The sequence below is a fragment of the Gossypium raimondii genome, chromosome 6 (assembly GCF_025698545.1).
Source record: "Gossypium raimondii isolate GPD5lz chromosome 6, ASM2569854v1, whole genome shotgun sequence".
Classification (NCBI taxonomy): domain Eukaryota; kingdom Viridiplantae; phylum Streptophyta; class Magnoliopsida; order Malvales; family Malvaceae; genus Gossypium; species Gossypium raimondii.
In genome coordinates this window covers 20,513,529-20,532,835 of record NC_068570.1, presented here as the reverse complement: position 1 = coordinate 20,532,835, position 19,307 = coordinate 20,513,529, and the positions used below count along the sequence as shown (strand labels likewise).

Genomic DNA, 19,307 nt, shown 5'->3' with positions numbered 1-19,307 from the left:
TTACTGTGGTTACCGCTGAGTCCTCAGTCGCACTAATCCATTTAAGTCTGAGGATTACTTGTGCACATTACACAAAAATGGTGAGTTTACATAAACTCAGTGTGTAATTCCGCAGAAAAAACCAAACAATCAGTATTCACAGTGCACAGTTGAACAGTCTTGGGCTTAAGCCCTTTTTAGTATCATTGACAGTTTGGGCCTTATCCCATCTCAGTACAGTGTCAAAAATGCAGTAGGGCCTTAGACCATCCCAGTATCAGTAGTAGTAATAGTTATGCAGTAGAAAAATCCTACCCAACCAGCCTCTATACACCATCTCCGTCCAACCCAACCGTCCATGTGGGGATATAATTAACCCACCCATCCCTACACTCCAAGTAGTACCGAATGCAGCACAAAATAGTAGTTTGCAGCAGAGCTACCAGTAAATTAGGCTTAAAGCCTTTCAGTACGCCTATCAGTACACTTTCTCTGAATAACAACCCCCAACCCAATGCAATGCAACATACCATGGATGATATGCTATTATGCAATTTCAGTACATATATTCAGTTCAAATATTAACATGCTCAGTACATATATCATTTAGTCAATTTCACACATTTAGGGGTCTAAGTAGTGCTTATTGACCTTGCAGTAGGTTCACAGTCGACTTGGGCAACCTGTGCAACTTTAGAAACATTTTTAGTAAAAATGGCCCCACATGCCCATGTGTGCCTGTATGGGCCCACACGCCCGTGTGGCCCACTCGGACCAAATTGGTCTTGGTCGTGTGATCCATTTTTAATGTAACCCATGCTAGCTAAATTTTCATATATGTTTTCACTATTTACTTATATGTTCATTCAAAGCTGTCTACTTGAGTCATTGTCACTAAATTATTTATATCTTGAGCTACAGAATTCCAAATTAAGATCTACTTGATGTTTTCGAAACTAGACTCAAATACCTTTGTACCGTAAATTGTTTAGAATTTATAGCTTATCAAATAATTACAGTAAAATCTTCAAAATTATCCCTAATCTGATATTTGACAGCTTCAACCTTTCCTTACTAAAAATTATTTATCTCTTAGTACAAAATTTGGATGATGTTTCGTTTGTTTCTCTTTAAAATGGACTCATTAAGGATTTAAACGTATATATATTTAAGCCCCTAATTATTGTTTTACAATTTTTGATGATTTTCCAAAGTCAGAACAGGGGAATTTGAAATAATTCTGACCTTGTCTCACAAACTTTATTATATGTCATAACACTATTTCTTCCATGAAAAACTAGACTAAATAAAATTTAATATCATATTTTATTCAACCTCTAACTCAATTTCCTCTACCTTTGATGAATTTTCAAATTTAGACTATTGTTGCTGTACAAAACTATTTTAGTGCAAAATGTTGATTTCCAAGTTTATAACACCTTTATTTCCTTTCTCTACAATTTTTTCGCATAATTTTCTTTTATTTCTCTTATTACTCGACAGAAATTTTTTTTGGCTTTTCACCAAATCCTGGTTTTTGAGTTTTGAGTACACATCTGGTATCGTTTCTGATGCGTAAGCACTCCTAAGCCTCCAGAACCTAAAAATCGACCAACATATCTCCAGATTAATCACTTAATTCATTTTTAATCAACTAGTTTTGGAAGGAAATCGACTAAAAACCTAACAAAACCCTTACCTCGGTTGAGTAACCACGACTTCACACAATCACAACGTCAATTCAAAACCACCAGCCTTTTGGCTAACTCCTAAACACCAAAAAGGAATCCCCATTTTAGAGATTAACCATGAATGATTAACAATAAACAAAATCCTTACTTACCGAACACGCGCAACCAACGATGAAAAACTGAATCAATTAGAAAACAGAAAGAAACAGAAGGGGGAAAATAATGGAAATTTCGGCAGCAACTAGGGGAAAGAATCGACAGAGGAGAGAAAAAAGAAGAAAAACAAAACGTCAAAAAAAGTTTGGGGAATTTGAGAGAAAATCGAAACTCTATTTTTTTTTGCTCAACAAAAAAGATAATCAAATTATTTTCTGATAACCTCTCCCCAATTATCCCCTAAAATCACTCCCTAGTAATCCACTAAAACACAACTACTCAGAATTTTTCCCCAACACAACTCTTAAGCGAATTGGAGCAAAAATACTGTCTCCACGCCATCACAGAGAATTGAACACAGGACCTCCAACACTCTAACACTCCACTTAACCACCAAAGCAATAGACCCATTCTGATATAAACTTACCAAAAATTAAACTTAGGCCCTTTGCACAAGGTTAAGGCTTTATTTATAAAAATACCAAAATCTGCCCAAGTAAGGCTTGAACTTGAGACCTCACACACACACCCAGAACACTTAACCACTGAAGCTGACAGATAGTTATATCATATTTTCACAATAACAAAATTAAAAATTTTGGGTTGTTGCAGTGTTTCATCCACAAATATAAAACCAGTCTGAGAGAGTGATTCAGATACTCTGTGATATGCTTCGTTGTTGTATTCTTGAATTCAAAGGAAATTGTGAGAAATTTCTTCCGTTGGTTTAATTTTCTTACAACAACAATTACCAATTGAGTATTAAAATGGCCCTATACGGGGCTTTGTATGGTCAAAAGTGCATAAATTCATTATAATAGACCGAATTCAATGATAAAAAGCTTTTGGGTACTGATTTGATTCGTGAAACTGAAGAAAAAGTAAATGTGATACGAGATTGTTTGAAAGTTGCTTTTGATCATCAAAAGTCTTATGCCAATTTGAAAAGAAAAGACATCGAGTTCCAGGTTATCGATAAAGTGTTTTAAAGGTGTCGCCTTGAAAGAAAGTTATCCGCATTGGCTGAAAAGTAAAGCTTAGTTCATGTTTCATTGGTTCGTATGAAATTATTGAGAGAATTTGATCGATAGCTTATCATTTAGCTGTACCGTTAGAATTAGAGAAAATTAATAATGTTTTCCACGTGTCGGTGTTGAGACTGTACAGATATAATTCCACACATGTGATTTCACCGGTTGATATGGAATTATAACTTGATATGTCGTATAGTGAGGAACCAATTAGAATTTTGGCTCAGGAAATTAGAGAATTGAGAAATAAATGCATTGCTTTAATTAAGGTTCTTTGGTAACGTCATGAGGTTGAGGAAGCTACTTGGGAACCGGAAGAAGCTATGAAATTGCAATACCCGAACTTATTATTTGGTGAGATTTTCGAGGACAAAAAGTCCTTGAGGGGGAGAGTTGTAACTGCTTAATTTTAGTGATATCAAAAATAGTGGTTTTGGGACCCCAATTCTGATAAGTGAGTTAGTATTTTATTATTTATTTATAGGATTATTTTAAGGTCATACTAAAATTTGGTTAGAAAATTTTAAGGATTAGATATTTAATTAAGTAAAAAGGACTAAATCATAAAAGTAACAAAAGTTAGTTTCTATTAGCTAAATGTTTTATATGGCTATAAGAATGTAAATTTAGGGACTTAAGTGGTAATTATACCATATAGATAGATAATGGATGGTTATGGACAATGTTTAACTAATTATTAAGGTTATTCCTTAAGGGAAATTTGGTAATTAATTAATTTATTACTTAAACAAATAGGAAAAATGCTAGAACCTTCTTCCTGTCTTTTTTTTTGAACCAAAAATCACCATTGATAAGAGCTTGAGAATCAACCCAGCTTCAATTGGATGCATGGTATGTAAATTGATCTCGTTTTTAGTGATTTTTATGTTTCTATAATCGTTGTAGCTTAATTCAGCTAATTCGAGGGGGAGGGTTAATTCCTAAAGTTATTAAATGTTTTAAATTATTCCATTGATGAGTTAGAAGTGTTTTTGAAGTTTGATGATAGAATATTAAGTTTGGTTGTTAGAAAAAAGACTACTTTGTAAAGTAGTTTTAGTGATTTTAATGTTAAAGGATTAAATTGTTTAAATGGAAAAAAATTATGAAGTATTTGTGAAAACATGGTAAATATGTGCTGTAGAGGGCTAGGAAATTTGGTTTGCATAAATTGTGGTTAAATGTGGTTAATTTGTAAGTATCAAGTTTAGAGGCTAAATTGCATAAATAGTAAAATGTTGGGGTAATTTTGTAAATTTATATTGAAAGGGATTATAAGCTTAAGTTTTATTGTTTGAGCTATTTGAATCAATTAATTGAGTAAAATTATTATTTAGATCAAGAAAGGAATCAATCAGACTTAAATCGTGAAAAAGCTAAGTTAATGGATTAGTCATTGGCAACGTGTTCATAACCATTTTTATTTAGGTAAGTTTGTATATTCTTTAAACTTTTTAATTGTTGGTTTTGGTAACATGTTAAATATTGTTCATGTTAGGTATAGTTTAAATTGAATGATAAATGACAATTAGTAATTGTGGACAAAATTGCGATGTTGACTAAATTTGTGATTATGCTTGAAAAAATGAGAAATACATGGATGTGTCTTGGAATGGCATAATGAAAATGAAGTTAAATGATTCGGTTATGTTATGTGGACCATATGAAACTTATGAATACTTAGGATACAAATGACATGTAATTAGAGGTTATGTACAATTTCGGGTACTAGTCTTTGATGTCCTACCGATGGTTGAGGTCCTGCATTTGTTATAGATTCTCCACAGCTCATGTGAGCAACATTGTGTAGTCTAACATCCTAACTCACAACTCATGTGAGCAAACCCATTTCACAGCTCGTGTGAGCATATACGATTACTATCACACCTTAAAATTGGGCATCGTAGTTTCGAGGGTGATTTAAGGATTTTAGCTCAGAATGTGTTAGGTCTGTTGCTGAATGTTGATTGTGTTTATTGTGTGATTTACTTTGGTGAAGCTTCAGAGTTGTTAAGACCTTCTTCGAGTAAAACTAAAGGTAAAGAAAAGCTAGTTTAAGATTTCGGCATCTAGGCGAAAGTGCAAACGGTGAGTGTTTTGGAATCCCTGCTTGTAGACATGATTCATAGTGTTAATTGGGAACTTAGGAGTAGCCTAAACCCCTACTCTAAGTTCTGAGCGTAAACTATCTTATACATTGTTTAATTTGTGAAATATGTGATTCTGTGTTGTTGAATTGAGAATTCAGATGTGATAATGTGACGTGTGAAATATATTGTGATGGCCATTGAGAATGTGTTAATTGTGCGTATGTTATACATGCCGATTGACAGTGATAATATTGTGCTTTTACTGTGATTGTGTAGTGAAAAAGTGTAGAAAATGGTAAGTAAAATGAATTTATAATTGCAGATATTTTAGTCTTGTGGTCTTTGAAACCGTTTGATATAGTTGGCATGCCAAAGGATTTGTGAGTACTCATCCATGTGTTTTGTTTTAGAGACATTAAGGCCCGAGACAATTTTGGAGAGATAAGAGAATGTGAGCTCGATTCCATTCACCGAGATATGTTGGTGTGTTGGAGAGTATTAGTTAAATGCTACGCTTTTGGGATATGTTTGACTCATGGAGTCAATGGTGTGTTGTAGATCTATGTATTCGTTGCGTGGTGATAGAGCTCACTTTTATTTTTCATAGCTCAAGTGTGAAATTTTCATTAAATGAAATATTACAATAAGTGATGTTTGCATAAACATGTGATTAATAAGCTAGATGAGTTGGAAAATGTTTCATGAATACATTATGTATGTCATCATAGTAAAATGTGTATGGAATTGTGCTTTGGTTGCTTTCATGTAACGTGTGAATTCATGTTTATTGGGTGGCTTTTTGATCATACACTGAGCTTGTTAAACTCACCACTCTTTTTAAACCTTTGCAGACAATTAGCATTGCGGTGCAAGTGGTGCGGAAATACCAATGAAGTGATCCAAGTTAGACTTAGTAATTGAGTAGGTGTCTTTATAGCTATTGTTTTGAACTGTGGGAATAAGGCAATGTGGTAGATTTGTTGGTTAACTATGTCCATGATGTTTAAGACGATTGCTTAATTTATTTCTTATAGAATTTAGGGACGTTTGTCATTAATTTATTGGTTTGCTTAGCTTAAACTATTAATGATGCTTTGAGCTATGATTTCAGACATTTTTGATGTCAAATTATGAAGTTATTGATGCATGTTGAATCTATATAGGTATAGTTGTGAAAAATGCCTTGCTTTGTTGTAAATTTTGGTGTTTTGTGTAGAGGTATCAATAATCAAGTATTTAGTGTCAATACCTCCACATTATTTTGTATATGCTGGAAGTCAGTAGCTCAATTTGGTATCGATACAAAATCTCGAGTATCGATACTCGGGAGAAAATATAGATACTTTTGATATTGTATTGATAAAATGTTGGCTTAAAATTTTGCAAAGAAACAAAATGCTAAAATGGTATCGATTTTCTAAATGGTATCATACCTCTTATGAAAAATATCGATACCATCGGATGAGTATTGATACCTACATGATCCTTTGAAAATTTTTATTAAGTGGTCTTTAAGCATGCTTTTAACTTGTTATAAGGTTGATTAATGTATATTTAGTATATTTTAACCTCGTCTAGGATAAATTAGACTTATACCTCCTATAGTTACTAAATTACTTGATTATGATGATAATCGTATGACGACAAGATGTATTATTTCTTTGTTGTTGATGAGACAGTGGTGTAGCGTCCTGTTACTCGGGCTCAGAGATCGGACCGAGTATAAGGTGTTACAGTTACAGTCACAGCTTGTGTGAGTATTTTCCCGAGTTTCCGATGTTAGTTCATTTGGTAAGTTTACATTTAAGTTTTATACACACTTACTAAGCATTAGTTGCTTACTTCATATGTATTCTTTCTTTGTAGATCATTGAAAAACTCGGTCGGTTGGAGATTCAAGTCGGAGCACACACACTATCTGTTTTTCGAATCAGTATTTAAGCACGAAAATAATTTGACACATTATATTGACCCCGATACTACCCCAATTATATCGCTTATCTCACCACCTTATATCCACTTCTGTCGCCTTCCTTTTCTCTCTATTTACTAAGGTACAATATAGTATTCATGATTACAATCATCTTAGCGAGTTTTTTTTGTGCAAAAATGAGTGTTTTCTTTCTTTTTTCTATTTTCGATTGTTCATTCTTTTTCCTTTCTACTCACTTTGTTTTTATTCGTTCGAGATTCATGCTTGACTTTGGCCTTGACAAAGTTTTTTTTCTACACTTTAATTTTTCTTTCATTCACGCACAACTTTGCAACAATCTTATACTCACTATACTATACTATCCCTAGTTTTCTCTCTCAATTATTTTGAAACCTCCGTGATTTATCTACCTAACCCTCAATATTAATGACCAGACGTCTAAGTTTGTTCTGGGACCAAAAAGAAAAAGGATCAAGAAAAGTATGCATTAGGCTCATGGTTTCATTCGAGGTTTATCAAGAAAATAGAATTAGACTAAAAAATTAGGTACTAGGGAATTTACAAATAGGGTCTGCTTTTTTACCTAAAAAATTAGGTGATCCCCAAGTGTCTCAATTCGTGGAATTAATTAAGGCTCCATTTGTTTCAACATAAAAGCTTTTACGGAAAATATTTTTAGCCTATCCAATGTTTGTTTCATGTAAAATAGGATGACCAACGTAAAAAGTTTTCCAATCAACGTAAAATTACCCTCTTATTCCTGTAAAATGTCTTACCAAATTTTTTTTCGTAATGCATTTTTCAAACTGATGAGGCTCTGTCTATTGCCACACCCCCACACCCAACCCAAACATCGAGTCAAAGCATCAGGATATTACATTCTCTACTACATTCTTCGCTTATCAATTTCTTTTATAAACTTTCATAAAAATTACAATTTAGTCTCTTTTTGTCATAAAAGTTCAATATTCACTAATTAATCATATTAAATCAATTTTCTTTCTTCTTGCACTTTAATCACATAATTTATCTCAATATATTGTTTCACATATCAAATTTCTATGTATTTCACTTATATTATTTTATCCACATATTTTCTCAAGTTTAACAATTTATTCTTTGTCCTCATAAAATTTAATATTTTTCCACGATTTCACTTTTATAATATTTTATGCATATTTTATCATATCATAACACATTCATTAAATTGTTATCATAATTTCCTTATTCACATATTAAATTGTATCACACTTAAACTTTTGTACAATTTTCAATTTAGTCTCTATTGCCATTTAATTTATTTTTCACCATATAAGCACTTTAATAAAACAAATCATTATAATATCTTATTTGACATAACAAATTTTCATGCATATCGCTTCTCTTGTTTCAATTATAAATTTCACAAAATTTACAATTTAATCATTATCATCATGAAGATTTAGTACTTACTATAATTTCACCTTAACATCACTTTATAATCAATTAACTACTTCATTTAAAATCTTTATCATAAATCTTAAATGTATGTTTGTTTCAATGGAAACAACTTTTCTAAAATATTTTCGAAAATATTTTACATAGATTCATCAAACATCGAAAATATTAGTTTTTTTCGAGAAAAGTATGTCGTTTTCGAATTTATTTTAGTGAAAAATAGAGCCTAACTAAATTTTATCAATCTAACAACATATAATTCAAACAAACATATTTGTTGTTTATGCACTTATTTTTAATTTGGTATCTTGAACACACTTTCACGTATTTACGGTGTAACAAAGTGAACTAATTTGTCTAATACTAAACAACCTAAAATAAATTACTATCGAGCTAAATTTATAGTTTAAACAAAAAATCCTATTTGCATGCTCGTAATCAATCACTTGTATTTTTATAAGCTCGAGTACAAACAAGCACACCAAATTAAAATTAAACTAAGTAAAACAATTAAATTAAAAAAGTAATATAATTTAAAATTTTTGAATTTTTTTGAAAAATTCTATGTTACCCCGACACTTTATTTGGTACAATATTCCTAATGTGCACCCAAAAGATAGGAGAAGAGGCTACTCGATTTAAGTGTCGAAGTTCCTCGAGTGTAGTCAGGTTGTCCTCCTTATGCTGGTTTAGCTTCGATTTGTAGTGCCGCTTAATTTGTGGGGTTCCTACAAAAAAATAAACATAGATATTTTTTTAATAAAAATAAATAAAGCAAATTAAAAATAAATCAGCCAAATTAAAATTATATATTCCCAAAAATAAAAATAAATAAAAGTCCAATAATTCTAATTAGAATCGGATGACAGCCAATCCTCCACAATGACCAAGTCATTCCCACAACCCGGAAATGTTTCGGTGGCCCTCATACCTGTAGATTGGGTCGGGTGGCTTTGGCTCGGGTTGCAAAATTTGACCTATCCAACTAATGGTTGTTCAAGTAAGAATGCGTTGTTGAAGTCATAGTCGTGGGCCGACTCTTCTTCTTCTTCCTCCTCTTCTCCTTCCTCATACTGGGTGTGCCCGTAGAATGGCTTGGGTGGGAATTTGTTCGATGGTGGATTAGGTGCCAGGATTCCATACGTTCGGGCATAGTCAATTCCCACTAGGGACATCTCTTGCACCCACAATATTACCCACTCCATGTCGAGCAAATCTTTGAGCCGTTGACTAAGTTGACTCTACTCTTTACTCTTTCACTTTAAGGATTGTGGGACTTCATTTTACTTTTCCTACATTGGTTCTACTCGGTAATTTGTTTTCATTGAAGCTTGATCTACTGAGTGTAGATTGAATTGTTGATAAGGTTCTTCATCGACTTCACGAATTGCTCTTTCGAGGACATCGAAACCATCGCCATCGTGTCGGGCAAATCGCTAGGCTCTTGACTCAGATGGCTTTGCTCTTTACTCTTCCACTTTAGACAATGCTGGACAACCATTTTATTTTTTCGATGTTAGTTCCACTGGGTAATTTGTTTTCTTTGAAGCTCGACGTACTAAGTGTAGATTGAATTATCGATAAGGCTCTTTATTGGTTTCACGAATTGCTCCGTCAAGGACATCAAAACCTACGCCTTCTTGCAAAGGGCAGTCATGAGGTGCAAGAAAAATATCTTGACCATTTTGCCACTGATGCAAGTAAGAATGCACTGGTAGATCCACTTGCCCACGGGATCTTGTCTATGCTGCAAAATGGAATAGAAAAGAACAACTTAGAAAGCATTAACGTTAGAGATATTATGGGATTGTGATATGTGAGTACAAATAAACTGCATCCACATTTTGGCGATCGAAAACATGATTGCGTGATTAAACAATAAGGGAATATTCGTGCTTGGTTGGCATTTCGAAATGCCTCTCCCTTCAGGAAGGTATTCAAAAATGAAATCCATATTGATACCTCAAATATAATAAATATCTAAATTATCAAGCACATCCGAGACAAAGTACGATGCATCGTAATACTTACACATTTCCTGAAAAGTAACAATAAAATCTTTCCCCTAACCATTGCATTCCAATATTTGACATTCGGGGTTTTATCGTTCTCCCTTGCTTTCAAGGACACATAGAATTCATACACCATCAATTCGAACGTCGTCTCTTTCGATGTCAAGCAAAAATCTATCCAATGGTTAGTAGGGATCAAATCCCAAATATTGTTGCACAAATCAAACGGTGGGTCAAACTTGTGTTCTTGAATAAAGGTTTTCCTTTAGATCTGCAAGAAGTATTTTTTAACTTATTGGCTTTGGAATCGAGTGGAATCGAAATCCCTCGATTTTTTCGGTTGTGTAGCAGGGAAAACTTTCCTAGAGGCCATTCTAATACAATGTATTAAAAATGAAATCTAAAATTGACTAATGCAATAGAATGGCTAGCAATGGAGAAGAGAACCACAATGTGCAATAAAGAGAAAGTTGCAAAATTTTGCAAGAAATCGGAAGTAGAGAGGGAGAGGGAAAGGTTTGCTTATGTTTAGAAGGTTAAGGAGGCTGATTAGAGTGCATTTGGGTAAAAATTAGGATTGAGACGATGTTTAATTTATATAAGGGTAAACCAAGTTACACAGAAAATAGGTCAGAAAAGTGTAGACCCGACACCGATGTTGCGCATTAAGGTATAGGTGTCACGACACAACTGTAATTTTGTAAACACTGGAGTGTTCAAAATTTAGTATCAGGACACGACCCTTGTTTTCCTAATTTGTCTTATTTTTTAGCGTTTCGGTCCTTTTCGTTTACTCCTAACTTTAAAATATGTCCCAATTAGCCACCCTTTAGCTTCCTAAGGTTGTATCCTATCCTAATTAAATTACTAATCCTAATTAAAGTAGAAAATATGAAAAGAAAATTTAATTTATACTAGTTTACAACACAACTTAAAGATTTCAGTGATTAAATTAGGTGTGGCTACCAGACTCATCCAATAGCCCATGAATTCCCTTCACCCAATTCTTGTTTCATTGTCGATTGTCGTAATCCATCCAACAGTTTTCCTCCCATTTAGGGTCTTTCCATTTGTCACACTCCTTCAATCCATGCATTCCTACACACATTGAACCAAAACCATACCTCTGATCAAGGTTGTTAGCGGTAATATAAAAAAATTGTGTAATAATTCTCCCCTAGTTTATGTTATAATTCCTTATTTTAGGAATTGTGGCCACATTTGAACACTTCTATTTCACCATTTATTTTTATAATTAGTTCATTCTTCTTAATATCGATGGTCGATCTAAACATGGCTAAAAACGACCTACCCAACAGAATGGGAATGCCTGGGTCCTCTTCGAAGTTAAGGACAACAAAATTGACAGGGATAATAAAACCCCTCACTTTAAATAATACATCGTCGAGCACACCTTTGGGGTGTACTAAATACCTATCGGCTAATTGTAGTGTGATTATTGTATTTTTCAATTTCGCCAATCCAAGTTTTAAATAAGTCGATAGGGGCTTCAAAATAATATTAGCCCCTAAATTACAAAGGGCCTTACTAAAATGTTTGTCCCCTATCTCAATAGGAATTGTATAACAAATCAGATCTTTTAATTTTGAAGGTATTTTTCAGGCGATTATCGCACTATATGAGGCGTCAATATTAATTTTCTCATATTTCTTTAATTTCTTACACCTAGACATTATTTCTTTTAGGTATCTGACATATTTTGGTATCTTATATATTAGTTCAAATAGTGGAAAATTAAGTTTAGAAAACTTTTGAATTCCTCTAACCTTAATGAAAATGGTATGTTCTTTGACACTGGCTCCGAATGTTGCACAAATTCTGGCTCAGCTATCAATTCAACTACTTTCTCCGGTTGTTCCTCAAGTTCAGGTTCAACAAGAGTTCCGTTGACCATCTTAACCTTGTCATCCTCATTTTTCATGGGCGGACTCAAGCTTACCAAATTCTTACCCAAGCGAAGTGCAGTGACATTTACGTGTTCTTTTGCTTCCTTTCATGGGTTGCTTTCCATATTGCTTGGGAGACCCATACCTATTTGTCTTCACATTTCATTCAATGCACTTACAATGTTATGCATTTCTTCTTTTAATTTTACCACATTAGCATGAGTTTCAGTGCATTTGGATTTCAGTTGTTGAATGTCAGATCACATTAATTACATATCACCTTAGATTCAGTCCAATTGTTGAGCACAACTCATGTGATCATTGCTGATGGATCTTTCTTGAGATCTTTAAATATGTAGAGGTTGATACAGATGATCTTTTCAGTTTTAAATTGGGTTTCCACTACCTTGATTGCCTCACCACTTTAGATTAGGATGGTCCGTCCAACCAAGGTTTTAGGTGTTCGAATAGGGATTTCCACCCTTATTACCCAAATAACTAACTTGTTCTAGTTGGGCTTCAGAATACGATACATAGCTTCGAGCGGCATCATTCATGGATGACTTAACAGTGGTCTCTAGACGATGTAGTTCTTCCAAAACTTGTTGATATTTATTGTCCTCATTGATCGCATTAGCCATTGATAATTTCAGATTATACGAGAAAAACTCGTTGGGCCACATGTACGGGTTCATAGCCATGTCCTTGATAACTTTTGAAAAGAGTTATATTTCATGCCTTTAGGTCTAGCTAATTACTTGTACTTAGGTACATTTAGTTGCAGTTTAGGACATTCCATTAGAATTTTTCTTATTTTCGCATTACATTAGAAGCTTGGACTGTACTTAAATGTTAGTTATTTTTAATTGCTTGTGGAAGGGTTTTGTATGATGGCGGATTGCCAAGTGCAGGATAAGGAACAAGAAGTAAAGGGGTGAAGGTTTGCCAGGGCAAAGGGTTGGACAGCTTGTCAGCATAATGTCGTGGCAATGCCGGGAAGATATCCAGTCAACACTCAAAGCGTACCAATTTTAGGCCCAGTTGAGATAGAAAGAGGAATACGAAGGCAGTCTCTATCAGCCACCGCAAGACACTAAATCATTAGATTGTGGGCTGGATATGCGGAAGTTATCTTTCCAAAGTTCTTCCATTATTTCTTGATTACTCTTCCTGAATTGATTGGATGAAAACAATGTTGAATGATACTTTGGATTTGAATTTTAATTGCCAACCCATGAGTTAAATCTCATAGGGTTGGGACAACTTGATGAAACTCTTATTTTCTCTAATAATAGAAGCATAAATCAGCTTTAATACACTGTTTCATTCAATAGTTTTTACAAAATTGTATGTTTGCAAAATCTAAACATAGATGGATGTACAACATGTTCATTAAATTAATATAATTCTGACAAGGTTATGTTAATGAAATTGAAATTGAATAATATGAACAAGTGTTCGACCGAATAGTTGTAGCAGCTTCTAGACATCAAGCAACGTTTATACGGAAAGAAAACAAAATAGTACAGGGTACCGTGTTAAAGGTTTATAGACATGTATCCCTTAAGGCAAGGTAACTTGAGGTCTTGTTCTTGAAAGAAGTAGACCGTTTTAGAACTCTTTTGAGTAATAGATTGAGTATGATTTTTTCGAAGCATTACTATTAGTAAGGGCAAATTCTTAGTAATCCCGACCTTCCAAATCAACATCGTAGACCGTCTATCTTTGTCGTAGTAGTTTCACAATGGCATTTACAGTTATTCACTTGTTCGTTTGCATATTATTCATGTAATTAGTCTCGAATTTTCCTTTTCATTCTTACTCTTGTCATGTCATAACATTTTTCATTATTTATCAGTTACACATATCACATACATTAGTTTTCCTTCAAATTACCATTGCATTCTTATTATTATTATTTTCATAACATTAATCATATACATTATACTAACTCGACCATTTTATACCTAACCGATCCCTGTAGAGATGATCTTACTTAACACTTTATTACTTGATTCGACCTATATACTTCCACAATTCGCATATCATTTCACACATGACAAGTTTTTGGCGTCGTTGTCGGGGATCGACAATTTGCTGAAATTTGGTTTTGTTATTTTCTTTTGGTTTTTTAGTTTTAGCTAACTTAGTTGTATTTAATTTCTACAGATTTACCGTTAGTTTATGAGAAGAGGCATTCTTGTTAATGACGAGTATCCTTTTGACCCAGATATCAAGAGGACTTTACGAAGGAGAATAAAAAAATTACGTAATATGGCTAGGGAAGGGAATGATCCTAGTCTGAATGATCATGGTCTCAATGATGATCTAATCAGTCAGGATGTTGACTCTCCTATTCATCGAATGATAGATGACCGAGACAGACCTATTTGGGAACATGTTGTTCCAATTTTGGATGATTTGAATCCAAGAATAGTGAGACCACACGTACAAGATCAACAATTTATGTTGAAACCGGTAATGTTTCAAAAGTTACAAACAATGGGACAGTTTGGTGGATTACCCACTAAAGATCCAAGACTACATTTAAGACTTTTTCTAGAATTCTCTGATTTGTATAGACAACAGGGTGTTCTTGAAGACGTCTTGCAGCTTAAATTGGTTCTATATTTTTTGAGAGATCGTGCAAGAGCGTGGTTGAATGCTTTACCATCGGAAATAATGGCATCATGGAATGATATTTGTCGAAGATTGTTGGTATGGTATAGTACACCAAATAAGAATGCCAAGCTTAGAAATGACATCACTTTTTTTCAGCAATTGGAGGATGAAATGCTATATGAAGCTTGAGAACGATTTAAAGAATTACCTCGAAAATGTCCAATTCATGGATTCCAGCACTGGATGCAGATGAAGATATTTTATAATGGTTTGAATGAGAATAAGAGTATGGTAGTTGATGCTTTTGCCAATGGTAACTTGTTGGATAAATCTTATAATGGAGTATATGAGATTTTAGAAAAGGTTACCAACAATGATTATTAATATCCTACCACGAGAGTTAGGATGGGTAAGAAATTTGTTGGTACCATGGATCTTGATGCAATCACTTCGTTTGATAAATGCCCATCAAACCAATCATCTGCATACTACATGGGTAATTTTAACCGAAATAATAACCCCTATTCCAACACCTATAATCTAGGGTGGAAGCAACATCCAAACTTTAGTTGGAACAATCAAGGTACGGGGAATTTAAATAATGTTGCGAGACGAAATGCTAATAATGCATTGCCTGGTTATAATCATCCTATATCGAGGCAAAATGTTCAACAAGGTCAAGCATCATCTTCTACCTCCATTGAAGCCTTGCTAAAGGAATATATGACCAAGAATGATGTTGTTACATCCCTCGGAGCTTTTGAGAATCAAGTGGGGCAGATAGCGAATGCTTTAAATTCAAGGTCACAAGGAGCATTGCCAAGCGATACTGAGAAATAAAAAACAGAAGGGAAGGAACAATGCAAGGCCATCACTCTTAGAAATGGGACACAGTTGGATTATGTTGTTCAAGACACTACTGTAGAAGAGGATAACTCTAGACTTAACCATGGAAAGATTTCAGAATGTAACAATCCATTTTTGAGTGGTGTTAGAAACAGTGGTTTCGGGACCATAAATCTGACGAGTGAGTTATTATAATTAGTATTTAAATTATACGAGTTAATAATAATTTTTATTGAATTTTGATTTGAGGAATTTTAACAAATTAAATTAAAAGTTTGTATGAATAGTTTGGTTCAAAAGTCAAGTGGTTATTGAAAATGAAGAATTATGACCTCATTTCCATAATTTAAGGCCGTAAAATTTTTTATTAAATATTTACAGTCGTATTATATGTGAACTGAAGTTTGGTCCGGTAATTTTGATGACTTATTGCTTAATTACGGTAAAATGATTAAATTGTAAAAGAGGTAAAAATCAATTGTTATAGATTTAATATAGTAAAAGGACCAAAATGGTAATTAAAACATTGGCAAAAAGTGCAAGCAGTGGTGGCTTGATTAAATCCACTAACCTTTGGGCTATTTGCTCATTTAGTCCTAATTAGTTTAGGATTAAATTGAAATTAAGCTTGTTTAATCAATACTAAAAAATAAGTAAAGGACCAGTTGTGCACTGGAACCATCCTTAAATGTCCAACGGTATGAATGGTGTGGAATTCTAGTTTGTGGCTAATTGCTATTAGATCCTTATTAATTAGTAATTAAAGGGAAAAAAGGGCTAAATTATAAAATTCGTAAAACTTAATTACTATTAGTTTATTTGATTTAATTAGTTACGGAACCGTGAGTGGGGGATTAAAACAATAGTTAACCCATAATTAAACATGGTGAGCGGTGGAATTTGTCTTTAGTGTAAAACAATTTTTAATTTTATATTTTAAAGTATTAGTAAGTTAAGTTAAAATAAATGAGAAAAAAAAAAGAAAAAAGTACAATTTTTATTTCTTATGTTCTTCTTCCCCAAGCCGAAACACCATAGCTAGGGATTAGAAAGCTTCGACCAAGCTTTGGCCTTTTGATAGGTAAGTGAAAATTTTCTTGTTTTTAATAATTTTTATGTTTTTGAGCTTGTATTAGCTTGATCTAGTTAACTCAGGGACTGACTTGCAAAACTGCCAAATTTTATGAGTTATGCCATTGATGAGTTTTGTATTTTCTTGAAGTTGATGAAAAATTATTGAGTTTGGTCACTAGATAGGACTATTTTCTAAAGTAGTTTTTGTTGATTTTAATGTTCAAGGACTAAAATGTGAAAATAGTACAAATATAAGGACTTGATGGAAAATAATAGCAAGTATGAGATGTAATGAAGGGGTTAATAGATTAGATAAGCTTAGATTTAATAGAAAATGGTTAAATTGCATGATTTGGACTTAAGGACTAAATTGCATAAAAATAAAATGTTGGGGTAATTTGGTAAAAGTGTCAAAAATGACTTAATTGCATAAAATGAGTTAATTTTACTATTAAAATTAGTTAATTGAATGATAATATTATTTTAGATCAAGACCGAGTGGAAAACTAAGGAAAAGATAAAATTATTGAATAGTCATTGTACCTTTGTCATTGCTGGAATTTAGTCAGGTAAGTTCGTTCCGTTAATTCTATACGTTAAAATTTATATATTAAATGAAATTTATATGTTGATTTCTGATTAATTTCTTGATATCTTATAACTGAGAATTGAAATAGTGATTGATAAAACACTGGTTACTGTTAATATCTCCTGAGCTGATGAACATAGGATATAGTACGACTGACATGCCAATAGGTTATTTTGGGCACTGTACGGGCTTGATATGAGATGAGAAGAGGATTCTTGTATATTTTCTGTTCACTAAATATATTGAAGTTTTGCATTCGTTGCGGACTATCGTGTTATATTACAATGTTTTTTGTTGTGCTATCAGGGGCAGATGTTAGCCTACGGGCTAAGCATGTAGTACTGAGGCAGGTTATCGGTTGGATTAACTCATATGAGCGTATGGCATGTTCTCGAATGGTTAACCATGTACTCGTATATGTATATCATCCATCGGTAATGTTCTTGCGTTAAATGTCTTGTTATATGATTGGTAAAAGATTATTCGTGAATCTCCTGATAGCATTGTGGCTTGATAATGAATTATCTCATACTTGTTTATCTATAAACTCACCTGTTGTGATCTGTGGTTGACAGGAATTCTGTTAAGAACCTTGTTGATAGGGAATCGGTTATTAATCTTGTTATTTGAATTATTATGTTTATATCAATAAGCTTTATAGCTTAATCGACGAACTTACTAAGCTTTATAAAAGCCTACTCGTGTTTGTTATTTTTTTTGTAGATAACATTTTGTGGATAATCGGGCAATCGGATCAACTCGAAGATTCACACTATCTAGGAATCTTTGGTAGATTTTAATTTTGTATAGCTTATATGGCATGTAGTATGGTGAATGAAATTGTTATAAGTTTATAGCTATGTGTTGGTTTGTTGGTATGTTTTTGATGATATAAACTTTAGAAATTCCTATAGTATGCCAAGTTAATTCTTAAGTTGTGCTCAATGTTTGATCATGAATCGTAGTAATTGGTTTGGATCTAAGCATGATGTTTGAGGTCATGGTAAGCAAATTCAATGTGTTTGTATGGTGGCTTGTATATTTGATTTAAGAGATGAAGATTATAAGTACTGTGTGGTGTGAATTTGAAAGACAACTTAGTTAAGTTTAGGTGAGCATAATTGCCATGTTTTATTTTCCCTTGACGTTTTTTAGGGTGTTACAATGCTGAACTTTGGCTACTGTCTTAACTTGTTTCTGTAGAGGTCCCAGACCAAAACTACCTTACTCACTGGAGTGCGTTATACCGATAGAAGTCTGGGTTGTATCGTTAGAACCCGGAGTTACATTGGTAGAACTGGGAATTCTAACGATAGAATTCTGTAGTCTTTTAAAAGTCTTTCTATTTTTGAGTTCTACTGATACTTTTCCACCTAAGTATCGGTAGAAATGCTTCAGACTTCAAAAACTTGTTAAAAGTTAAATTAATTCAAGGCTCTTTAAAATGTTTATTTTGTCCAACACTTTGAAGAAAATTTTTTAAGTCCTCATAGGCTCGATTAAGGCCCATAAATGAATGTATTACTCCGATTTGAATTATTATGAAATTTTATTGATTAAATTGACAACTTGGTGCAATCTATTATTGATTGTTCTAGATTATACGATAATAGGCCGTAACCCTGATCCGCGACGGAAATGGGTTATGGGTGTTATATAGAATCAACTGAAAAGCATACCGCACCTGAAAAGCATGTTGCAGTAGAGTTATATCATATTGCCAAAAAATATACCACAACGACAAAATATTAGCAACCTGATGGACGACCACATCTATGTTTTCCTATGCGATTCCATAATGTTGAACAGGATGTTCAGTTCAAAATATTTTTGGATGTTTTGAAACAACTCCATATGAACATACCGCTAGTGGAAGCTTTGGAGTAGATACCCAATTATTTGAAGTTTATGAAAGATATACTGCCAAAAAAGTACAGATT

At 33.3% G+C, this 19,307-nt stretch overlaps 1 non-coding gene across 1 annotated transcript; it reads right to left on the bottom strand.

The window, feature by feature from the left end:
* Positions 1-14,984: 14,984 nt before the first annotated feature.
* LOC128042214 (small nucleolar RNA R71) lies at positions 14,985-15,091 on the bottom strand. Its single transcript, XR_008197418.1, has one exon. It is a non-coding gene; the product is annotated as a small nucleolar RNA R71 (small nucleolar RNA).
* Positions 15,092-19,307: the final 4,216 nt, after the last annotated feature.